Consider the following 19,841-nt stretch of genomic DNA (forward strand, 5'->3'; position numbering starts at 1 on the left):
GTCTCAAAATAGCAAGAAAACAGAAACGGAATGAAACATTGTTTTTTTTTTTTTATTGGAAATCTGTACTATTGATCAATATTGTTTTCCAAATGTTTTTCCTCTCATTGATTTCTGTAAGAATGTAGAAAATATCTCCCTTTTTAACCACCTAGGCAGTCATCGTCAGCCTGCAAGCCCCCACGCCTCGGCATAGTATTTTTTTCCTAATTTAATGTTAATTTATCAGGTTTTGTTACAGGGTGTAACAGCCATAGATTTCTGTACGTGTTAAATAGAATAATAGTACGCAGACAAAGCACGGCCTAATTTCTCCTTAAGAACGGTGCGTATAAATTGCAAATCAAGATCAAATATTTAGAAATCCATTAAATAGGATTCCTCCGTGTCTGACTTGTTACTGAACAAAGAGAGACAGAAGGCATCTCTTTGAATGTGGAAATCAAATCGTAATTTCCATTTCTAAGGCATTTTTGCTCTAAGTGGTTGCTCCAGTCTGAGGCAGAGGTAGGAATTAGGAGGCTTGGGGGGGGGGGGGGTGATAGCTAAGATAAGCGGGATGCCAGCATCGGTTACATCAAAGAACATCGCAAATTTATGATATTTCCGGTTAAATTGCTTATTTAAAATAAAATATATTTTTTTATGATGTAGAAAACCTTAAAATATACTCCTGATTTAGGTAATTGGGGGAAAAAGCTCTGAGACAGCATGTCAAGGAGTTCTGAGTGAGGACACATTTTGTGTTGACCTACGGCTTTGCCCCCAGCTGCCACCGGTCTTCTCTAGGAAGGACCGTCGAGAGATGACGTCAGATTCGATTAAAAGGAGTGATGGACCAGTTGGAAGGGAGAACATTGAGCCCATTTAGATGGTTTATTGGTTAAATGGGGAACCTGATCACCCGAAAAGGGTAAAATAGCCCAGTGATGTCATCAGTTGGCTGAATATTTAACTGATGACATCACTTTCTTGTTTAGGGGGTAAAATGTGTCTAATAGTAGAATCGTAAATTCATTTATTAAAGTATATTTGTCACTTTTACCAAATCCTAGATTTTGCAGTAAAGTGCGCTAAATAAACCTGTATAATATTTATTTGACATAATTATAATACAAAACAATAACTGTGCATTACTTTCTTCTTTTACAAGCTTCCACAGCATAGTGTCATAAATAATTGAAATGCCCAGCATATGTTTTTTAGGCGAAGAAACTCTCCTGAAAGGGGTTTACTTGGTCCAAGGGAGATAATTAGTTAAATATAACCTAGAAACTGTAAGACGAACCATAGCAATATCATAAATGGAGCAGTACTAGACGTAGGGGACTGGCTGGTGGCAAGAAACAGGTTTCAAAGGTTTCCATTTAGAAATGAAATTCATTGTCAATCACCCTCGTTCACTCTCTCACACACACACACACACACACTTTAATTCATGTTCTCTCTCGCTCTCATTCATTCTCTCTCTCACACTCTCTTTCTATGCCTCCCTACTTTCTCCGCCGACTACTTCCATGTCCCTCTCTCCTTTCCCTTGAGAGAGATTGTGAACGAGAGTGCGTGAGAGAGGAAAAAGCCAATGAAAAGCAAATAAAAATTCCGAGCTCTCTGCTTCGTTTTAATTGGTTTTCGGACGTTCCTATGAATTGACAGAATTGGAAAATTTTGTTATGATTATACGTCATACGAATTCAAATGCACAAGTCCAGAGTATTTATCAGATAATCCTAAAATAAATATGCTCATAACTTTCTGTAAAGACTTTAAACTGTAATATGTTGCTCTTCTCCAGTATCATCAATCTGTTAACCGGATCTTTTATCTCCTCCTTAGATCTACCAGCCTTTACTGAAGCGTTATGCTGAGTGTGAATCTCTAGTGATTCTGGAATCCCAGAATATTTCCATGAACTGAGACACCATGTGGAACATCAGACACCGTCTACCATTCCTTACAATAATTCTAATAAACAAAGTCCAAAGATACCTTTATCACAATTAATCAAATCATTTCCATTATTTTTAGTTCATTGTAGTATCCAAATCATTGAAGTGTATTCCCCCATGTTTTACTGACCAGTGTTTGTTAATAATCACAATCGGTTTTTATTAACAAGAAGAACATGCTTATGTTACTTATAATCATAGATGTATTGAATGGTAAATATACCCAGACCAGGGGACTCTCCAGGTATCGTCCAGAAACTCCAGGGGGGGACACCGCTTCTCTGGGTCTGCAGGTGACTGCAGAGAATCTCCGGTTTGCCGAAACTGCGTCGAGGCACGAGATACTTGCAGACCACTCCTGTAAGAACATAGCACATTTTTCTTCCAATTCTGTTTAAAACATGGCGGAAGGTCCTGTGCCAGACTCTCCATGAAGATCTAGAATGCCCAGTCACTAGTCTTCGCCTTCTAGTGTCATCTTATGGGTCCCTCTTCAAGGAAAGAAGACCCCTGACCTCTTCGATTTGAGATGGTAATTAACAAGTCTACCCACCTTAAAAACCCTAAAAGTCAAGACTTTGGGACCCATCTGCACTACAACATTGTATCACCCTATTAAAATAAAAACATTAAAAAAATGCAATACATGAGGGCAAGAAAATGCCAATACTGGTTCTTTAATAAGTATATATACTATTTATAGTATATATACTTATATATATACTATTTATTAATTTATAGTATATATACTTATTAATTTATAGTATATATATATAAGCATATATACTATAAATTAATAAATAAATTGCTAGCTAATTTTATTGTATCTCAGAGCTTGTTCTTGGCCAATAGGAATTTGTTTTAGAAAAATTGTGCAATAAATTGCTTATAAATAAAACATTTTGTATTTCTTTAGGCGATACACCACGTTGAAACTATTTTTACTTAGAATAAATTCTGGAAAACGTTTTCTTTCTTTGGCTACTTTTATTAGCGATAAACAAAATGAGCTCAGGATGACAATTACATTTGGGGTGGCTCTTTAGGGTCTACAATCCACGTAAAAAGCGATGGTGAAAATTTGCAGAGGCTCCCAAGTAAAGAGAAATCTGCTGAACAATCTTAAGCGGAATAGCAGTTTTCTTAAGAATAAATTAGAAAAGTAACTTAAAAACATATCTACCTTTAGGCAGTGATTTATCCACGGAGCAGGCAACCTAATGTAGCTTCTTGCTACCAAGGTAATTAATGTAGAAAATAGGTACAGCATGTTGCCCACTGATCAGCCGGCTGGTACGTTGGCATGCAGGAATTAGTATTTGTGAAATCACATAAACCCCCTCAATCTTAAAGTTCCCCTCCCTCCCATGAGACAAAGTAAAAATAAAGGCTCAAAGACACATGAATTTATACAAATATATTGATTTAAATTTTTTGTGTTTTGTGGACTGCATCTCCCATAACACTGAGGGAATAACATTTTTGGGTGATGTTTAAAAAAATGATTATATATATATACATGATGGGATGAAGTATATATGAATAGCTTTTTCTCTCATATTTCATATTTTGTCCCTACCTTTCTCTGGGGACAAAAAATTAGCCCCTTCCCCAAAGCTAAAAGGGTTAAAGTGGATGCTGTATTACCAGGGGCGGGCTGGGCCGGGGGGCAGGGGGGCAATTGCCCCCCAGGCCGCCCTAAATCCGGGCCGGTGGGCTGGACGGACGACCGGCAGACGAGCATTCAATGCGGCTGCGGCCGCAAAGTTAAAAACTAAGCGGCCGCGAGCAGGATTGAATGCGGCCGTCATGCGTACCTGGCGGGCGGGGGAGGGGGGCGGTCTGCCCCGGCTGCCGCTCATCTGAGGGGTGCCACCATGCCGGCACGCCTCCAGAAACGATGCGCGCGGCAACTGTGGCTGTGCGCCGGGACTTGATGTGAAATCCCGGCGCACAACACTGAAGCCACGCCCACCGTCTTCCGCGCTCAGTACACCGGAAGGACAGGAAGAAGAAGAAGTAGAAGAAGAAGAAGAAGAGGAGGAGGAGGAAAAGTGAGAGTGAAAGAAGAAAAGGTAGGAGAGAGTGGATTAGTAAGTGTGTGAGAGTGATGGGTGTTATGCTGAATGTAAGTGTGTGAGAGTGATGGGTGTTATGCTGAATGTAAGTGTGTGAGAGTGATGGGTGTTATGCTGAATGTTTGTGAATGAGGGTTCCAGATAGCATGGATGTGTACGTGTTGGGGGATAGCTTGGCATAGGGAGTCCGTAATCACATTACTTTCATGCCCAGATTCCAGCATGTAGTGGCTGCCTAGGCATGATAGGAGTGTGATTGCTGTTATAAATTATTTTTTGGTCCAACTTCGGTGTGTTAACACTTTTATTGGACAGAATAATTCAATGACAGTATTAATATATATATATATATATAATTGCAAACAGCAATCACACTCCTATCATGCTAAGTCAGCCAGCACATGCTAGAACCTGGGCATGATAGGATTGTGATTGTTGTTATATATATGTGTGTTTGTGTGTATATATATGTTAATATTGTTGTTGATTTTTTTGTCTAATTTTGGTGTTACTTTTAATAAAGTATTTTAAAGTTTTTTTTTTCAGTTTTGGCCAATTGAATGCTGAATTTTTAGTTTCAGTCCAGAATTTTCATTTCGTTGCATCCCTACTATATACTATGCCAGTCACTAAAGTGTTAGGCCTACACCACATCAATGTTTGGCTTAGTATATAGTGATAGGGGTTGTCAGTGTCTGGCTCAATGTATAGGCACACATTGACGGTGGTACCGCGTAATCCCTAAGCATATAATGATAACAGTTATGCTGTACCCCTGTCAATGTTTGCCTAACCATAGAAACTATGCAGTTTTAAAGTGTGTATGTGGGGGGGGTGCCACATACAGGGTCTGCCACAGGTGCCAAATACTCTCGGTACCCCCCTGCATCATGCGGCAGTCAGACCCAATGGCCATGCCTCAGCTCCTCTTCCCACGTCTTAAAAGGGGTGAGATGAAGAGCTGAGGCATGCGGTGCGTGCACGCCGGCCACTTTAATTTCATTAGGCGCTGGTGGAGTGACTGCCGCACGACGGCCGCTTTCAGTGTCGCTCGCAGCCGCTTTGATGGTGCAATGGGCCAGTTGACTAGACTTGCCCCCCAGGCCTTAGGCTGCCAGCCCTCCCCTGTGTATTACATATACCTGGGTAAGCTTCATTTTTGTTGTTAGATACCATGTGGAATTTTCTGCACCATATAGAAAATAACTATTATCTAAAACCCATTATCTAACAAATAATAATAAGGGTTGTACGTAATTACAGATTTTATTTTTTAGCTTCTGCTTTGCCTTTTTAAAAAAAAAAAACTTATATTACAGACTCTGCATGTTGGAGGTAAATTTCAGCTCCAGATCCCAGAATAGAGAAACAAAATACTTATAAAACAAAATACATAGAGATTTTAGCTCTATGGAGATTTTAGTTTAAAAAAAATAAAAATAAAATCCCAGATGACACAAACTGTATTAGAGAATACACTTTATTAATTACGTCTCTACATGAAAATACCGTAATAATGCAAAAAAACATGAAAAAATTCCAAATTTATGAAAATCACACAATTGAGACGTGGGGAGCGGAACAATTGAAAAGAAAAAAAGAAGCTTTAAAATTCTTTTTCCCCCCCTTAAAACAGTGAAGTTAATATAGCAGTTTTTTCCCGATATGTTTGTTCTTGCCCTAGGGTGCAAATATTTTTTTATGATGTTATCAACATAGCAATCAATCACACAAAAGGCCAGGTCACTCAGCGTGGCAGAACAACCGCCACAAAGATGGGGAGGGGGGGTCAAGGGCAGTTTATCCTGCTAATAACACATCGCAAAAACTGCAGAAATGGGCAGAATGGTGTAAACTGTATCGATCCAAACTAAAAACCAGGATTTAAGGAAATTGTGTGCACTGAACGTTCCAATGAATGGAAGGGAATATTTCACATTGATGCTTTAAATAAAATTCATGTAATGTAATAGTGACAAATACGTAGGATTGAGTATAAGGATAGAATTATATTGGGATTCCTTTGCTGACCCCATTGTTAGAAAGGTCTTGACAGTGCATGGACTACCAGCTGCAATCTGTATAATCCTCAAGCAGTAGTATTCTTTCTCCATTGTATTCTTCCTCCATTGTTACATTTATTAATGTTTCCATTGAGTCTCTGGCAAACTGGTAAACACCTTTACGTAGATTTGTGGTTATCTCTCTGACGAATTTGCAGTTGTTTCACCATTTTCACCATTTCAGTCCCTCACACACCCTAACCCTCTATCTCCAAATAGTCCATAGGAGAGAAAATGTGGGAAGCATGTGGCCCATTGACAATGTGAGCACCCAGGAAGCAACGAGCCACCACAAGCAGCCATTGATAAGCTTTGTAGAAGTCCTGTCAACCGGTGAGATGAAGGACAGATTCGGGAGCTTGCAGCGTAATCATGTCTAGACTTAAGTTTCACCATAAGCTTCAGCCAACTCAGAGTCTTTGTGATCCGTGTTGTGGACCAACATTCGTAAAGTAAGATGCAGTCACATAAGCCTTCAAGACCTCAGAGATTTACACCCCTTAGGAAACTACTATGACCGCTGGCCAACTAAAGGTATCGGATCTCAAGATGGCCTGTAAGACCAGTACAACAACAATGTTATTTACTGCTGTCAAAGGAATTCATGCATGTCCACCAAATGGGGAGGAAGCAGAGCGCTCTACTACTACTCCCCACTCATCTGTTCCCATAAAATAGAATTTGAAGGAAAGTAAAGAACTATCCAGGTCCATCCTGTCTTCTGGGACCTTGGTTGAGAGTTAGGACCTCAGAACCCAGTCACATTGAGTTTAATGTACTTTGTGTTCCTGACCAGGAGTAGGCACCAACTTTTCTCATGGTGGACATTTATTGGTGTCCTTGTACGGACACTTTGCCCATCCCTGACCAGAAGTAGATACATTGCGCAGATCTCCGTGCCAAAGGGGGTACAGAGCAGACTTTTCTCCTGGACTCGAGGTCTGGTCACAGTACATCTATTGTGATCTCTAGTATTACAGATTTAGATTTTAATTTGGAGCCAAACGCTAACACAAGCCATGGTTTAAATTAAACACAAACCGCTTACATTTACAAACTTGTTATTAAAATAATACATTGCGTTACATTGTAATAAACCCATTTCTCGTCTTCCTCGTGTGGCGGGAAGACCTATCCAGCCGTGATAGAGTCCCTGTGTTGTTGGGATATTTTTTGCTTAACGTAATTGGTGTGAACAATAGCTCAAAGAAAGTCTATAATTATTTAAAAGCAAAGTGTGTTTTGGGTGAAGCTTTTAACGGCGCTGTCAAAACCACTCACTAAAACCGTACACATCAGCTCTAAAATCACACGTGGAATCAGAATGTATCTGACAGCTGACAATTTGTAATTCCCTTTGAAGTTTTAAAATACAGTAAAACAGATATATCAGGGGAGAGTAACTGAGACATTTTTAAAAGCTTTGTCCAACTCAAGGTTTCATGGAAAAAAAAATCTCCTTGAGCATAACCCCCAGCGCTGTATAAAGTAATATAACCCCCAGCGCTGTATACAGTAATATAACCCCCCCAGCGCTGTATACAGTAATAACCCCCAGTGCTGTATACAGTAATATAACCCCCAGCGCTGTATACAGTAATATAACCCCCCAGCACTGTGTACAGCAATATAACCCCCAGTGCTGTATACAGTAATAACCCCCAGCGCTGTATACAGTAATAACCCCCAGCGCTGTATACAGTAATAACCCCCAGCGCTGTATACAGTAATAACCCCCAGCGCTGTATACAGCAATATAACCCCCAGCGCTGTATACAGTAATAACCTCCCAGCGCTGTATACAGTAATATAACCCCCAGCGCTGTATACAGTAATATAACCCCCAGCGCTGTATACAGTAATAACCCCCAGCACTGTATACAGTAATATAACCCCCAGCGCTGTATACAGTAATATAACCCCCAGCACTGTATACAGTAATATAACCCCCAGCGCTGTATACAGTAATATAACCCCCCAGCGCTTTATACAGTAATATAACCCCCAGCGCTGTATACAGTAATAACCTCCCAGCGCTGTATACAGTAATAACCCCCAGCGCTGTATACAGTAATATAACCCCCAGCGCTGTATACAGTAATAACCCCCAGCGCTGTATACAGTAATAACCCCCAGCGCTGTATACAGTAATAACCCCCAGCGCTGTATACAGCAATATAACCCCCAGCGCTGTATACAGTAATAACCTCCCAGCGCTGTATACAGTAATATAACCCCCAGCGCTGTATACAGTAATATAACCCCCAGCGCTGTATACAGTAATAACCCCCAGCACTGTATACAGTAATATAACCCCCAGCGCTGTATACAGTAATATAACCCCCAGCACTGTATACAGTAATATAACCCCCAGCGCTGTATACAGTAATATAACCCCCCAGCGCTTTATACAGTAATATAACCCACAGCGCTGTATACAGTAATAACCTCCCAGCGCTGTATACAGTAATAACCCCCAGCGCTGTATACAGTAATATAACCCCCAGCGCTGTATACAGTAATAACCTCCAGTGCTGTATACAGTAATATAACCCCAGCGCTGTATACAGTAATATAACCCCCAGTGCTGTATACAGTAATATAACCCCCAGTGCTGTATACAGTAATATAACCCCCAGCGCTGTATACAGTAAGAACCCCCAGCGCTGTATACAGTAATAACCTCCCAGCACTGTATACAGTAATAACCCCCAGCGCTGTATACAGTAATATAACCCCCAGCGCTGTATACAGTAATAACCTCCAGCGCTGTATACAGTAATATAACCCCAGCGCTGTATACAGTAATATAACCCCCAGTGCTGTATACAGTAATATAACCCCCAGCACTGTATACAGTAATATAACCCCCAGTGCTGTATACAGTAATAACCCCCAGCGCTGTATACAGTAAGAACCCCCAGCGCTGTATACAGTAATATAACCCCAGTGCTGTATACAGTAATATAACCCCCAGCGCTGTACACAGTAATATAACCCCCAGCGCTGTATACAGTAATATAACCCCCAGCGCTGTATACAGTAATATAACCCCCAGGGCTGTATAATAATAATCTCTAGCTCTAATCTATGTCTGTCAGTGCTGCGGATTATGATGGCATTATATCGATCAATAAATATGTTTGATTACTTAATTTAGCAAAATTCTGCCCGTATATTCTGTATTGGGATTGGATGCTGAAGCCTGGATTCTTTATGCTGTGATGTCTCTGTGAATTTTGAATTTGAATCTTGAATATGACAGCGAACAAATAATTACTGAGGTCATTAGGAGGAGGACATCGCAGAAGTCTACGTTACGTCCCAGTTTGTGTGTCTAGGGGCTCTTGGCATGCGATATCCCACCTGTTTATTCCGACCCCAGGCTGAGGATTCATTGGGTCTCGATCATAACGGCTCATCGGGAATCATTTCACGAACGGACCGCCTGCTTCTCTGTCATAGTAAAGTAGATTATTGCATCAAATTGTTTCACTGCCTGGTTTTTGGAAGGAGATCACAGCTTTTTCTTTCCTTACCATATGCTTCAACTACTGTAAAAAATGAGTCATTATTTCGGAACGGATACATTGTCAGCATTTTTTTTAAATGGATACACTTTTTTTTTTAAAGAAAAGTAACAAATATTTTATATTTTACCCTCCACTTGGTCAGGGGTAGGTGGCAGTTGGTAGCCCAACAAGTACTCGATAAAAAAAGTAATCCATTCTCACCATTGTAGCTAGACTTTTTTTTTATCTCTTAAAGTTCACCCAAAACACAGCACTAGAGAGCGACCCCATGGTGCCGTCACCACACACTTTCCAAAGTTCTCGGTTTTCTTGAACTCTATATTTAACCGATCACTTTGCCCACATAATAGGAAACTACCCCAAATGCTCAGGAAAAAGCTATAACGATAAAAAAACAGATCCTCTGAGACAAATCCTGACGGGTGTAGCTGATGGAGGCCTTGAATAGAGCCGACAGATCCTCCTATTGAGTATTTTTTTTTGAGCACATTATGTATCTATTTTAAAAGACACCGGCAATGTATTCTGGAATAAATACCCAAATCTTTACAATAATTGAAGAAAGTGGTAAGGAAAAAAATGTCTGCGATCTCCAAATACCAGGCTGTGAAATGATTTGTTGTTAATAATCTTCTGTTCCCGAACGGAAAAACCATTACTGATGTTAAATTATAACAATGACTCTCAGTGATGAGCAGCGAACTCTCAGCCGGCCGTCTGTGTACACAGCGCTGGATAATGGGACAAATATCACAACTAAATATCACAACTAAAGTGCACTAAGCAAATCTGTTCACCTTTGAAACTTTGTGATTTTGTTTCCTGGAAAATCTCTCATTTTTATTTGTTTTTTTTCGCATTATGTAATTGTTACAACGGGATTGTTGCAACAGATGTGGCTACAGAAAAACGTTTTTTTTGTTTTTTTTTCGGAAATGTGTGGAAAGATTTGTTACTAGACTTGCCTTTTTGCATTTTTGCGCCCAATTTTGCCTTTTCGTCCATAGGTCCAAATAACGAAAGAACGAACGCAACATTGGATGACAGAAAAATAAAATGATTGTGCACCATACGAAAATCTACGCCCATTTGTTTGTTGCTTCGGACACCATTTTAACTACACAAAGAGGAGAAGAATCTTGCCATTGTAATTCAACAACTTCTATTTCTTCTTTCCATGGCAACCCAGAAAGACGAATGGGATTTCAGAAAGCGAAAATGTTGGATGGATTTTGTTGAATACAGAGATGATGACGGGCAAAGTTCGTTAAATAAGAAGAATCCCCCCCCCCCCCCCCGAAAATGAACACGAAAACAAATAGGAACTTTCCGCTGGCGCCCAAGTCTAATTTTACCCATATCTACAAAAAGGAGTAATACGAGATTTTTCCAAGACTATTTGCTTGAATATCAAATTATTATTATTATTATTATTATCTTTTATTTATATAGCGCCAACAATTTATGCAGTACTTGTTTCTTGTCCAAATATATTATCATTCCCCCCAATTTTAAGCTCTTTAATAGGTAAACTCAGATATGCTTTCATGCATACAATAGGTTTCTGGCCCCTTCACATCGTCTTGTGGTCCTTAATGCATTTGCCCCTTTCCCCACCCCCAGCTAAATGCCCTAAATGCACTTTCCGGCCACTGATTGGTTAAACTATCAATCAGTGACAGTTAAGCAGCCAATCGTACATTAATATGCATTCTTTTATGGTAGGGGTGTCAGGGGCATTAAACGGTCCCTTTAAATAGTACTTTAGGAGTAAACAATCGTTGTGCTATTAAGTGGAAGCAGAAATAACTGAATTCTAAACAGAAGATGGGTGACAGAGGCGCAGAGTCCTTTGTATAGTTTGCTTGTTTCATCGCTGTTACCAGGACTGGATTAATGGCAGAGCACGTGGAGGAAATGTTTATACCCCTCACCTCACCCTCACAAATTGACGTCACTTCCGGCGCTCAGCATTACGAGCCGGCACCGAGACCGAGCTAGAGCGCTCGCAGAGGAGAGAGAGAGAGAGGGGCGCAAGGCGGGTACTGACAACTTGGTAAGCGAAAACCACTCGGCGCCCCTCTCTCCTCCGCTTTAAAAAAAAAAAAGCAATTGGGGCGGCAAAGTGCCCCACTCGGCTCCATTGTAGGGCCGGCCCTGCATAAAACATATCAGAAATCCAGCGCAGATGGGGTTAATGTAAATGACTATGGTAGCTGGAAATAGCTGACTGTTATTGGAATCTCTTCATAGGCCTACAGAGGCCCTTTATCACTCCCATCACTCCTGTGTTCCAATGGCCCTTTATCACTCCCATCACTCCTGTGTTCCAATGGCCCTTTATCACTTCTATCACTCCTGTGTTCCAATGGCCCTTTATCACTCCCATCACTCCTGTGTTCCAATGGCCCTTTATCACTCCCATCACTCCTGTGTTCCAATGGCCCTTTATCACTCCCGTCAATCCTGTGTTCCAATGGCCCTTTATCACTCCCATTGCTCCTGTGTTGCAATGGCACGTTGTGTTCGCTGATCCAAGTTTAAGTTTAAAAGGCTAATCGATCGTTAGAAACCCTTTTGCAGTTATGCAGCAGTAGAACAGAAGTAACAAAGAGGATAAAAAATGTCAACAAGTAAGAGGGAAAAGAAGAGGCGGGCAAAAGAAATAATAGAAAAGAAGGAAAAAGGATTGCAGAGACAGAAAGAACAAAAGGAGAACTAAAAAAGCAGGTCGCTAAAGACATGAAATCCAGAGAAGGGGCCCTTCCTGTGTAATCGCTCCAGGGCCCAAAGTGCTTTTATCCAACCTTGGCTGTTCCTCATTTTAATTCCTAGGCCCTTTAAATAAATTAGCCGCGTGCTCTCATTCACCACCCCCACTAACATCCAATTTACTTACCAAAGTGAAGAGCCTTCATCGCTCTATCGAGATTATTCTTTAACCTGATTTGCACCGGTAAATTGTTAATAAAGACCATCTGCTCAGCGTCAGACATGCACAGCGTGTTCAGGAAAGACGCAGAAAGTCAGGTTTCTATTTTTTTTTCTTCCGAAGTAGGAACCGAGAACCTCGTCTGAAACACAAAGTGCTGCTCCGTGCACCCCCCTCGCAGGATGAAAGATTTTTATTGTATTGCTCAGCAAATCATTGAAAAGCCTTCCAAATCAATACGATGCAGCTCGGTCCAGCTTCATACTCCCCGTCAATGAGGGATACATTTAAAATTACTTGGATTTTAATGCTGATACAAAATAACACTATGATATTTTATGTGCCCGATCCATGAAGGTCCATGAAGTTAGTGAGGCTGTCCAGAAGGGCTGAGGATTCTCTACTTCACTTCTGGAGTTGAGGACTTGATATTTTGTATCACTGGACAATGTGCTCTGATGTGATTGAACCTTTGGGGGTCTTCGTATTGAATTCCTGCCTTCCACAAATGTTGGCAGGGGGTTTGCTTGGTGATCCCACAGGGCAGAGGGGTTTGGTTACGGGGTTCGGTGGCAGAAGGTGGCCCCGGTGACCTGTTCCCAAAGGTTGAGTCCTTGGGTTTCAGCGTCTGGATAGTAGGACTAGATGGTGTTAGTTCAGGACAGGAGGCAGAGAGGCAAAGTCCCAGTCCAGTCCCAGGCCATGAATGGGCATCCAGTCCACAACAGAGCCAGGAGCAGGGAATTAAGGTCCGGCATCCTACAGGGTTAAGTGAGTGGTATCAGGCAGCACCGCATTTACTAAGAGCTCCTTCTAATAGTGGATCCTGACATTAAAAAGAAAACCAGGCATGGCTCTCAGCAGCAGACCCTCCGGGGCTGACAAAGAAATATAAATGAAGATGATCCGGACAAATTGGAGGGGAACGGTCTACCACAGCGCACCTGCATGCACACAGGTGAATGTCTGGCAGAATATATCCGCCAGCAGCTAATTGGAGAAACTTTTCATCTGTACACCCTGCTTGCCAAGTTGGTTCTAGATATATATATATACTCCCCAGCACTGTGTATCATACTTTATATCAGAATACACTCAATACCTTGGAAACTTATTTAACGATTCATGTTCTTGACAGTAATTTGTATCCAAAAGTGATTTTGGTCTCTTTACAGGGCAATCATGTCTTCTTTTCATGACAGGTGCTTTTTAACTACAGAAAAACAATTCTTACACAATTACACAATTCTGACAATATAAAATATCTTTCTGACACTTCACACCCACCCGTGATCACCGGCTTCTATTTAACCTCCTATGTATACGAAAAGTTTGAGATAGGCTCCCAGCTCAGGGTCTGTGTTACTGTAGGATGACCGTACTTTACAAGCCCCTCTAATTCTACGTAACAAGACTGTACAGACCTGATCTAAGATTCTCAATATTCTCTCATATTATATATATATATCTATACAAAAAATAAAATATATATATATATATATATATATATTTTAGATATATATTTATATATATTTATATGTATATATTTATATATATATATATATATATATATATATATATATATATATATATATATATATATATATATATATATACACTGCTCAAAATAATAAAGGGAACAGTTAAACAACACAATGTAACTCGAAGTCAATCACACTTCTGTGAAATCACACTGTCCACTCAGGAAGCAACACTGATGGACAATCAATTTTACATGCTGTTGTGCAAATGGAACAGACAACAGGTGGGGATTATAGGCAATTAGCAAGACACCCCCAATAAAGGAGAGGTTCTGCAGGTGGTGACCACAGCCCACGTCTCAGTTCCTATGCTTCCTGGCTGATGTTTTGGTCACTTTTGAATGCTGGCGGTGCTTTCACTCTAGTGGTAGCTAAAGACGGAGTCTACAACCCACACAAGTGGCTCAGGTAGTGCAGCTTGTAATATTGTCAAAAACTGCAGACACTCAGAGATGACTTTTATCAGCAACTTTCTTTATTTTGTTTCTTAACACCACCATATTCCTCCTTCCATGCCCCAGCTCCCAGCAAGCTAATCCCACACTTCCTGTTCCTGTCCAGAGTCCTCTTCCCTTAAAGGGAAAGAGATGCTTACTGTATGTTACATCACCCCCTTTTTTTAAAAAAAACAAAAACAAAAAAAAACTTTTGAAACATAAACATTACAACATTACGATTATTGGAAGGTTAATAATCCCCAAATAGGATTTAAATTATCATTACTATGCCTCCTCAATTAATCTTGATGGGGCTCTTCTTTCCCTCACAGGATAGCGTCTTGTATGGCTGAGACCATCGTTTTCCAATGAACTATTTATGTCCTTTGGAGCATTACTGTGTGCAGTAACAGCTTCGCCGGTCTGATGTGGTTCAACAACATTTGCTGTAGGTATAGTTTTGAAGTGTGAAGCATTTCTAGTTATGGAGTGTCCATCTCGCTCCGCTGTAACCATGCTTCCTTTTCTGGCAGTTACATAGTATTCTGCTGGGTCATACACTGGAGTCGTCTTATTATGCGGCCTTTGACGTACAACAACTTTATCACCCCTGTGAAGAGAAGATGGCTGGGCATGACGTCTCTTGTCTGCATACCGTTTCATTTTCTCCTTGTTATGCATATCTGTTGATCTTACAGTAGATTTATCTGGTAGTGTATGTGTAGCCACATCAGGAATACGAATGCGAGGGGTTCTGTTAAAAAGTAGTTGTGCAGGAGCAACATTAGTTGTTGAATGTGGTACATTTCTGTAGTTGCGCAGGAATCTGTACAGTGCCTGCTTCAATGGTATATGCTCCAAATGAGCTGCTTTAATTCTCTTCCCTAACGTGCGCATAAATCTTTCTACGATTCCATTTGCTTGTGGCCAGCAGGGTGTTATCTTTCTGTGAGTGAATCCAAGATATTCTGAAAATTGTACAAACGTATGGCTATTAAATGGAGGCCCATTATCCGTTTTGACTACTCTTGGAATGCCAAATGATGAGAAAATATTGTCTAACTCCGGTATGATACTAGAAGCTGAGGTTGACGTGATGAATGCAATTGCAGGAAATCTTGAATATTCATCAATAGTCACCAAAATGTATTGACCATTAGGCAGCGGCCCATAGATATCAACTGCAATTTCCTCCCAGACAGTTTTAGGTAGAGGAGACATTTGTAAAGGTTCCGACTTTGAGGAATGGGTAACTAGCTGACATGTGGAGCAATGTTTTATAGTGTTTTCAACCAATTGATCCATGCTTGGAAACCATACTTTTTCCCGGAGAAGTTTTTTTGTACCCACAATTCCCAGATGGCCTTCATGAGCAATTTGTATCACTAAGTGGCGTAAAGCCTTAGGAACAACCAGCTTGGTGCCTCGGAGAATGAGACGCTCCTCTGTGACTGACAGCTCTGCCCTTACATTGGAGAATGATTTCAGTTCCTTGAGATTTATTTCAGGATCTGGAAATTTTGTTCTTTGAATTTCATGCCATTTTCCGTTCTGTAAGATGTGGATTAAGGCACACAGTGTCTTATCATTTGTAGTCGCCGCCACAAACTGAGCAGCTGAAAGTGCCTTTGGTATTGCATGAGTTGTGACAAAGTTGATATAGTCTTCAGTAGACCAATGAGTAGGTTGATTCACTTCTGTGGGATGTCTTGAAATGTAGTCAGCTGGATTGCTGTATTTTCCAGGTCTATGAACAATTTTGTAATTATAGCCTTGGAGTCGCAGACCCCACCGTTCAATCCTTGCAGGCATTTTGGCTCGTGGATTTCCAAAAATGGTAAGTAAAGCCTGGTGGTCTGTTACAATGGTGAAAGGAGCTCCATAAAGAAACAGATGAAAATGCTCACATCCCCAGACAACTGCTAAGCTTTCTTTTTCAGGCTGAGAATATTTTTTTTCTGTGCTAGTTAAGCTTTTACTGGCATAGGAAATAATGAATGGATCAGACTTGTTAGCTTTATATTGCACTAGGATAGCTCCCAGTCCCACTGGACTTGCATCCACAATCAATTCAGTGCGTAAATCTGGATCAAAATAAGCCATTGTTGTTGTCGAACAGAGTTCACTTTTAATAGCATCAAAAGAGACTTGGCATTCTTGAGACCATTTGAATTCACAGCTCTGTTTGGTGAGTTCTCGTAATGGTGCACTAATTGTGGAAAAGTTTGCAATGTATCTAGCACAGTAGCTGGACATGCCAAGAAAGGAACGAACTTCACTGACATTCTGAGGAACTGAGGCCATTTTGATTGCCTGTACCTTATTTGGATCAGGCTGCATTCCAGCTGCCGAGAAGATGTGACCATAGAACTCCAAGGAAGTTTTGTTAAATTCACATTTCTGTTTATTCAAGGTAAGACCCTGAGATGATAAACACTCAAAAACAGCACGTAATGCACAATTGTGTTCAACCTGGGTTCTACCAAACACTAGAATGTCATCACTGTAGTTGAAAACATTGGGAATATGATGAATTACATTCCTTATAGCATCTTGAAAGATTTCTGCAGCAGAACAAACCCCAAATGTTAACCGTTTATATCTTCTGAGGCCTAAATGTGTAGAGAATGTTGTCAGGTATCTGGATTCCGGGCTCAATTCCAGCTGATGGTAACCCTTATTAAGGTCCAGTCTTGAAAATACAGTTGCGCCATTTAGCAGATGGATAATGTCATTTATTGTGGGAGAGATGTGTCTTTCCCGCTGAATGGCAACGTTTGGAAGGCGCATGTCAACACAAAGTCTCACCTTGTCAGGAAATTTTGGTTTTGGAACTACCACAATTGGAGAAACCCATGGAGTGGGACCAGTGACACATTCAATGATGTCTTGCTCTTCTAAACTTTGGAGTTCTTCTTCTACTTTTTGTCTCAGATGAAATGGAATTCGCCGATGAGCTTGTGCAACTGGGCGAATGTTCTCATCCACATGAAGATGTACCTGAAAGTCTTTCAATTTTCCAAGGCCACTGAACAAAGGAGAAAATTCATTTAGCATATGTTGTACATCCTTGTCATCGGGATCAACTATCGTATGAACGATCTGGATGAGACCCAGGTTCATGGCGGTATGGTAACTAAGAAGACAGCCTCCAGATCCTTGTAAGATGTAAAAATTTGTCCTCTGACTTTTATCCTTGTAACTAATGTCAGCATCAAATTTTCCCATGGTAGGTAGTGGGGTTTGTGAACCGTATGGGAAGATTTTAGTGTGAACACTTTCTAGAACAGGCTTCAATTTCAATAGTTCATATGTGTCACTGTCTAAGATATTCACTGATGCTCCAGTGTCAATAGTAAATGCAATGTCAGTGCTGAATAAAGTGAGTGTAACACTAGGAGACTGTGCAGATTTACCAGTGGAAGTAATGAAAACATAGTCACCCGTCGTGGTGGAAATCTCCTCTGCCTCTTCATGCAACATTTGCACATTAGCTTTGTGTGCTGAGCTGAACGAAGTCTTGGTATTCGTTGATTTGCAGACAGCAGCAAAATGGTTCTCCTTCCCACATTTACTGCATGTTTGGCCTAAAGCTGGACATTTATTTATATGAGGAAAGTTCTTCCCACATCTGTAACATGTTTTATTCCGTTTTGTGCGGATGTCAGGTGTAATTTTATGTCGCATCTGATGCACATGTGAATCAGGTTCCTTTTCTATTGAAGCTGCTTGATAATCTGCAATTTCTATGGCACGAGCCATTTTAAGAAGGTCAGGCAGAGTATAGTCTTGCTGTAATGCTTTGCGGCGTATAGTAGATGATGTGCAAGATACAATAACTTGTGTGATAATTTCATCATCAACATCAGCAAAAGCACATCCTTGGGCCAGGTCTTTTAAGCGTGTGACATATGTGTCCATGGATTCTTCTGGAAGAAATCTCTCATATCTGATGTTCTGTCTAGGGTTGAAATAATCTGTTAAGGCTTTGGAGCAGCCACAGTATGTATCAGTATCTGCAGCAGATAGTGTGCTGAATATGTCATATACCTCTGTGCCAGCATAGTGTAGCAATAAAGCTCTTTTTCTTTTATCATCTTTTATGTCCATAGCATCCAGAAAGTTGTCAAATCTAGTAAGCCATTTCTTCCAGTTATGAGCCAGGTTATTAACATCAGTTGTATCAAACTTTGGGAACATGTGCAGGGAATCTGCCATTTTAGCTGTGCTCACCAGTGTGCAGCAGAATAGTGTCTGTGTGCAGCAGGTCTCCAATTCTTCTCCTCGTCGCCAATTGTAATATTGTCAAAAACTGCAGACACTCAGAGATGACTTTTATCAGCAACTTTCTTTATTTTGTTTCTTAACACCACCATATTCCTTCTTCCATGCCCCAGCTCCCAGCAAGCTAATCCCACACTTCCTGTTCCTGTCCAGAGTCCTCTTCCCTTAAAGGGAAAGAGATGCTTACTGTATGTTACACAGCTCATCCAGGATCATCACATCAATGCGAGCTGTGGCAAGAAGGTTTGCTGTGTCTGTCAGCGTAGTGTCCAGAGCATGGAGGCGCTACCAGGAGACAGGCCGGTACATCAGGAGACGTGGAGGAGGCCGTAGGAGGGCAACAACCCAGCAGCAGGACCGCTACCTCCGCCTTTGTGCAAGGAGGAGCACTGCCAGAGCCCTGCAAAATGACCTCCAGCAGGCCACAAATGTGCACGTGTCCACTCAAACGGTCAGAAACAGACTCCATGAGGGTGGTATGAGGGCCCGACGTCCACAGATGGGGGTTGTGCTTACAGCCCAACACCGTGCAGGACGTTTGGCATTTGCCAGAGAACACCAGGATTGGCATAATCGCCACTGGCGCCCTGTGCTCTTCACAGATGAAAGCAGGTTCACACTGAGCACATGTGACAGACGTGACAGAGTCTGGAGACGCCGTGGAGAACGTTCTGCTGCCTGCAACATCCTCCAGCATGACCGGTTTGGCGGTGGGTCAGTAATGGTGTGGGGTGGCATTTCTTTGGGGGGCCGCACAGCCCTCCGTGTGCTTGCCAGAGGTAGCCTGACTGCCATTAGGTACCGAGATGAGATCCTCAGACCCCTTGTGAGACCATATGCTGGTGCGGTTGGCCCTGGGTTCCTCCTAATGCAAGACAATGCTAGACCTCATGTGGCTGGAGTGTCAGCAGTTCCTGCAAGAGGAAGGCATTGATGCGATGGACCGGCCCGCCCGTTCCCCAGACCTGAATCTGATTGAGCACATCTGGGACATCATGTCTCGCTCCATCCACCAACACCACAT

General features: G+C 41.4%; 1 pseudogene; it reads left to right on the forward strand.

The window, feature by feature from the left end:
• LOC149272608 (xylulose kinase-like) overlaps positions 1-1,917 on the forward strand; it is a 73,903-nt pseudogene extending 71,986 nt beyond the window's left edge.
• Positions 1,918-19,841: the final 17,924 nt, after the last annotated feature.

The sequence above is a fragment of the Sceloporus occidentalis genome, unplaced genomic scaffold, assembly GCF_023333645.1.
Source record: "Sceloporus occidentalis isolate IW3139 unplaced genomic scaffold, rSceOcc1.0.p SCAF_433, whole genome shotgun sequence".
NCBI lineage: Eukaryota > Metazoa > Chordata > Lepidosauria > Squamata > Phrynosomatidae > Sceloporus > Sceloporus occidentalis.